At 35.6% G+C, this 6029-nt stretch overlaps 1 long non-coding RNA gene across 1 annotated transcript in view; it reads right to left on the bottom strand.

Annotated features, from left to right (window-relative positions):
• Positions 1 to 916: 916 nt before the first annotated feature.
• The window catches only part of LOC148754746 (uncharacterized), a 328146-nt gene continuing 323033 nt past the window's right edge, over positions 917 to 6029 (bottom strand). The window contains exons 4-5 of the long non-coding RNA XR_016019852.1: positions 3858 to 3975; positions 917 to 963 (exon numbers count right to left, since the gene is read on the bottom strand). This is a non-coding gene — a long non-coding RNA (uncharacterized LOC148754746). The remainder of the gene's footprint in view (positions 964 to 3857; positions 3976 to 6029) is intronic.

The raw sequence follows: 6029 nt of genomic DNA, 5'->3' as shown, positions 1-6029 counted from the left end.
AGGATGGAGTCAGAAAGTCAGGGGTTCAAATACCTGTTGCAGCACATACTGATTGTAGAAGGTTGGCACAATATTTAACCGCTCTGAGGCTCAATTTCCCTGTCTGAGAAGTAGGGAAAATAACATCTAACTGGCAGTGTTATTATAATGATCAAATGAGTCAACAACGTGTGCAAAGTACTAAGTGTAGCAATTGCCATTAGTAAAGAGTCAACAAATGGTGGCTCAATAGTTGCTTCATAAATCATTATCATGCTGTTACTACTATGTCACACATCCAATGATAAAAATTCCTGCCTTTGGAAGTGGTAGTAATTTCAGCCATCACTTGAGGTATTCAACTAGCTTCTTAAAGGGTGAGGAGTATGGGTTTGACGTGATCTGGTCTGTATCTAAATTTCAGTTCTAACATTTACCAGCTCTGTTATCTTGGATAAGATATTTAATTTATATGAACCTTGGTTTTCTAATTTTAAATTAGGATAATAATATCTCTTTTACAACATTTTTCCCCAAGTAATAAATAACATAATAATCAAAACAAGAATATTATTTTTTGAGCATAAACTCAATGCCAGGCACTGTTCTAAATGCTTTCCATGCAATTATGTTTTTAATCCTTACAACAACACTAAGTAAAGGTTTTTACTATCATCCCCATTTTACAGATAAGCAAATTATGGCAAACAAGATTAAGTTGTTTGTCCAACATTACAGTTAATAAGGGATAGAGCAGAAATCACATGCACAAGATGACTGGCTCCTGGGACCATGATCAGGAGCGTTCCCAGGTTAGTATTTGACATTGAACCTGTATTTGCTCAGTCCTCCCCCTGCATTGGACGACCACTTAGCCACCATACAGTGACAATAATACAAAAATTGAAACTTGCCACAGGTAATAATTCAAGAGTTCAGACTTACCTTTCCTGAATGCCAACCCATGAACGAGGGTCAGATTGCCTGCAATTAAATAAAAGATTGCTTTGAAAAGTACAAATTCCTGGGCCCACCTCTGGAAATTATGAGTCAGTAATCTGGCATTGAGCTAGAAATTTGTAACTCCCCTGGGATCCTGTTGCACAGCTAGGACTGATCACCAAAGTTGTATGACTCTACATGTCTTCCAACTAGGAGTTTCTACATTTCTCTAAATTTTCTTAATAAAAAAAAACTTGATTGCTGGATGCTAATATTGATGTAAAAAAGTCCAAACCTGTAGAGAATTTGTGTAAGAGTTTATCTGAGCCAAACTGATGACAAGTGCTGGAGAGCAAGATCTCAAATGCTCGGGAGAATGACAGTTTTGCAGTTTCTTTTATGCATTTTGAATTAAGGAGGGAAATAAGGAAGATTGCCTGAAGGTGGAAGCAAGCAAGGTAGGGACTTGATTACAGGATAGTTAACACGGTTATGTGCTCTCTTGAAGTGGTAGCTTTAGAAGAAAGGGTCTGAAAGGGTGGAGGGTATTAGAAGGAGGGGTCTGGAAAGGGGCATTTCCAAGGTGTGTTAGCCTACAGGCACAGAGCTTGGTTAAGGCAAGGATAAATCTTTTACTAAAGAATTTAAGTGTCTGGGGCCTGACTGCCCATCACGATCTGCTCAGTGAGGAATTTATGCTAGATCACCCTGTGAGGTTACTGTCCATATAATCCCTTTTTTCCCATCTACACCAAGTTTTCCAGTTTGCAGTCGTGGAGAACTCCTCCCTCTAACTCATTATAGAGAAAGACATAAGATCAGTAGAATCTATTGGATTTGCGTTACAAAAAACCTTCACACCTCTTTCTAAAGGAGGTGTCTTAACTGAGTAGTGCAGTCACCTACCTCCCTGGTCACCCAATACCTTCTAATAAATAGAAGAGCGAGATGAAGAAACCAAATGAACAAGTTCAAAACCTGAGTGTAAGATAATCCGTCAACCTCCAGAATATATCATGAAGAACATAAATAAATAAAAAGAAGCAAAAATGTAGGGCATATTGAGTTTATAAAATAAATGGGTATAGAAACTCTACTTCTACCTTGGGTGTGCAAGGCTGTGCTACTTAGAAGTAGCAGGTAGAACAACATCTGTCTCCAGGAAGATTTTTTTTCTATAAAAAACACCCTTAGTTACAGTCCATATACACTAGGAAAAGGGTTAACTTTCAGCTCAGGACATAATTCTTAGGGGGGAAAGAAAAAACTGGTTAGGAAAATGGATCAAAGACCCTGATTCAAGTTCTGTAAAGCTAGTTCTCATAAAGAGCCCTGTTCCAATGGTTGAGTAGCTGTGACATTAGGTGGCAGTGACAAAGGGAAAAATTTTATGTGTGTGTGTATATGTGCATGTGTGTATTTTCACATACATATATATGGGGGGGTGCCAAAAAATGTATACAAGTGGACACTTTGGTCAACGTTGCTCAAGCAGTAGTTCGCAGTAATCAGAAGTGTCTGGATGCTGATAGTAACCACTTTGAGCACCTCTTGTAATTGCAGAAGACAAATGTGACTTGTATGCATCTTTTGTTATCAGTATATATTATTATACAATTTTAATAGTTTTTTCCTTTCTTAAAATGTGTATACATTTTTTGGCACTGTGTGTGTGTGTGTGTGTATTCACACATACAAACAAATAGACATTTATTTTAAGATTATATCTACAAAACTAATTTTAGTAAATCAGCAGCCAGTTACTCCTTGACTAACTATTTTGGCAGAGCAGTTTCCCCAAGTTTCAGTACAGAATGCAGAAGTGGGGGAGAAGATGTTTTGTAATTCTTTAGCTGGAATTTGACTCAGCCAGATTAATTTCTCTTTCCAGTATTTTTTTCCCCCTTCTAAATAGAACTTGGGCAATGATGAAACTTTCTTCATGAGAGTAAACACATATAATTTGGTCCATTAGATTTTATCATGGTATAAACACCTAAAGGAGATACAAATGTTGTGAAAACTCCAAAGTAGCTGGAAGGCAGAAGTGCAATGGGGAATTTTTCAGTAGACACTTTGACAGCAAGTTGTAGCAAAATGTTGAGCAGGGAGTACAGGAATGATATCTGGTCATTCTCTAATTCTCAAGAGAAGAGAATCACTCAAGTGTTTTTTTTGTTTGTTTTTTGTTTGTTTGTTTGTTTTTTCAAAAAAGTAGTGCAGTGTATATGCATCAGAGTAAGAAAAGGGAAAAATAACTGCTGTTGTGTAAGATAAAGGAATAGAAATGACTTATTGTGAAGGAAAGGTCCTTACAAAATTGTAGTGGACTTGAAAAGGCTATTTTTAAAAATTCACTGTGAGTGCCAAGTGATAATGAAAAACATCTGTGCATCTTTTCCCAAATAACAGATAAGTAAAATAGAAATTGAACAGACAGCGGAGACCTTGTCCATTTCACACTGAGAACAGCGGATGTTTTATCTGTACTTTTTCTCCAGTCAGCTGGAGAGAAATAAATTCTTTGGGTGCCATCTAGTGATGAAGTGGAGTAAAGCAACTAAAAGAATTTGATTTTTTTGTTGTTTTGGTATTTCCTACATAGGAAAAATGAGTCTAAAGAAACAGTTGAAGGTGAAAAGGGGGAAGGGATTAAGTTGTACAAACCGGCAGTTATAAAAACAGTCTTGGAGATGAAATTGCACGACATGGGGAATATAGACAATAATATTGTAATTATGTATGGTGAGTATTACATTTATCTGGGTGATCACTTCCTAAGTTATATAAATGTCTAACCACTATGCTGTACTCCTGGAACTAATATTATATTGTATGCGAACTGTAATTGTAATTTATTTTAATTATTTTAAAAAAGAAATAGTTGAGTTTTAGGGATAAGACATTAGTTTGAAACTAAGGAAATCAAAACTTACTGGTACAAGCAAGAGTGTGGAGGTGATTTGGAGAAGGAAGGGACTTCTGCCTCCCAATTTTTGCTCAGTTTCCAGCATCTAGAGTGACATCCAGCATAGTGTATGAGCTTTATATCATCTGTTTGAAATCAAATGGATAAATGGAGAAAACAATTACAGGATTTCAGAGATTACATATATTTTGTTCTACATATATATTACATTTACCTACATTTTTTAAAGGCTGATGCAACTTTTGCAAATCATTTTAAATAACAAAATTAGAATTTTTTACACTAAAGCATTGCCATTGCTGTAGATTCTTCAAAAATCATGTTAGGAGTTCTTTGCAGAATTTGAAATGGGCTATCAGGAAATCTAGGATATTCAAGCTCTAAAATTTGTATGACTTGGCCTCATCTTTTTTTTTTTTTTATAATGTTGCACCTTTGCAGGGGAAGAACAAGGTCGACATACACGTATATTGCGGAGGAGCTAAGTGAATGGTTAAACAAAGAAGGCAATTGAATGGGTTAAAAAACTTGAGGCTCAGAGGTTTAGTTTACATAGCCATAAAGCCCATCCCGTTTTTTTTGTGTGTGTCTTTAAAGCCCATAATAAGATGTTACAGTGAGTAGCTTTTGTTTGTTTGCCTTTGTGTGTGTGTGTGTATGTGGCTTTTTTATAGCCTAATGTTATCCATTCCTCTTTCATAGTTGCTTAAGCTTGTCATTTTGGTAACATTGAATTGGGACCAAGGGATTTGTTTAAGGTTGGCCAATGACACAGAGAAGAGATTTTCTAGAAAAGTTTCTCATCCTGGATAAAAGGAAACATAAGGGAGAAATACTCCCTTTTCTGCCTTTTGACATTGATTTCTGAAAACGTGATGCCTGGAGCTTCTGCAGTGATCTTGTGACAAAGAGGGCAATGAGTTCACACATCAAGGATGACAAAGAAAATAGATGGGAAGACAGCCATTTAAGACATTATTGAGACACTAAGCTAACCATCCAGAGGCTGCTTTACCTTGAATTTCTTGTTATATGGGTAATAAAGAGCCTCCCTTTAAAAGCCTCCCTTTGGAGACAATTTTTTCTTGTTATTCACAGTTGTAAAACAATTTAAGTAAAACATATATGTGAAATATAAGAAATAAGTAATCAGAAATGATTTCTTTAAACGCCATTAGAAAAGAGAATTAATATAGAAACGTCTTATTTTAATAAACCAAAGGGGTAATCCTGCATTTTTAACAATCAACACATGGCACATTGGGAAAAAAAAGTCTAACAAAATGTATTTGGTGAACTTTTAATTGAGATAAGAAGGAGCTAAATTCCATAGAAATAACAATAAAAAAGACAAGAAAATTGAAAGTCTGCTTACCATTCTATGGGTGCCACAATTAATAGACTGTTAAACAAACCAAGCTTTAATAACTTTCTCAAATGCTCTATGATGCAAATGAAAAACCAGGTAAGCCAGACTTCAGCACACAGGATCCATGCTGTACTGAACTTGCTCTCTACTAAAAGTGGTGTTCTCATATCTTTTATACATCGACATAAGATGTAAATACAAATTTACTTTGCTTTTCCTATCTCATGGTAGGGTAGCTCCTGCCAAAGGTGAATTTTCCACACAAAGTTGCAAGTTTCAATTATCACATGTATTTCTCTCATAAATTAAATGAATTTTAGTAAATATAAAATCATTTGTATTAAATTTATATAGCAAGACTTGAACGTTATAGCTACTTGCATTATATTCTGTCTCAACACACACACACACACACACACACACACACACACACAGCTACAGATGGAGACACAAGTAAAAACAAAACAAAACAAACTGAAATGACAGCTCCTTTTAGGATAAGATTCTGATTATTATCATTTCCTTTGAAATGACTTCTTTTGGTAGAAGATTTAAAAAGTAAACACTTTATTCTTCTGTTTACCTTTCTTTAGAAGTAGTAACTGATGGCAGGGAGGAACTGAGCTACTGATGTGTCATCAGCCATCTTGCCATCTTTTATCGCTTCCATCTGATCACTAGAGCCATCTTGTTTCCCATCCAATCAACTTGCAATAAAATTGAACTTTTCCATAACTCAGGCTTATGAAAGTATGCTTTACCATTTGGTATGACTTTGGGAGAATAATTCTGTTCCTTTCTACTTTCCCA

This window comes from Rhinolophus sinicus, chromosome 17 (assembly GCF_057876585.1).
Source record: "Rhinolophus sinicus isolate RSI-liver-muscle chromosome 17, RSI-T2T, whole genome shotgun sequence".
In the NCBI taxonomy this organism is placed as follows: domain Eukaryota; kingdom Metazoa; phylum Chordata; class Mammalia; order Chiroptera; family Rhinolophidae; genus Rhinolophus; species Rhinolophus sinicus.
The sequence above is the reverse complement of the archived record's forward strand: the minus strand, read 5'-3'. Positions and strand labels throughout refer to the sequence as shown.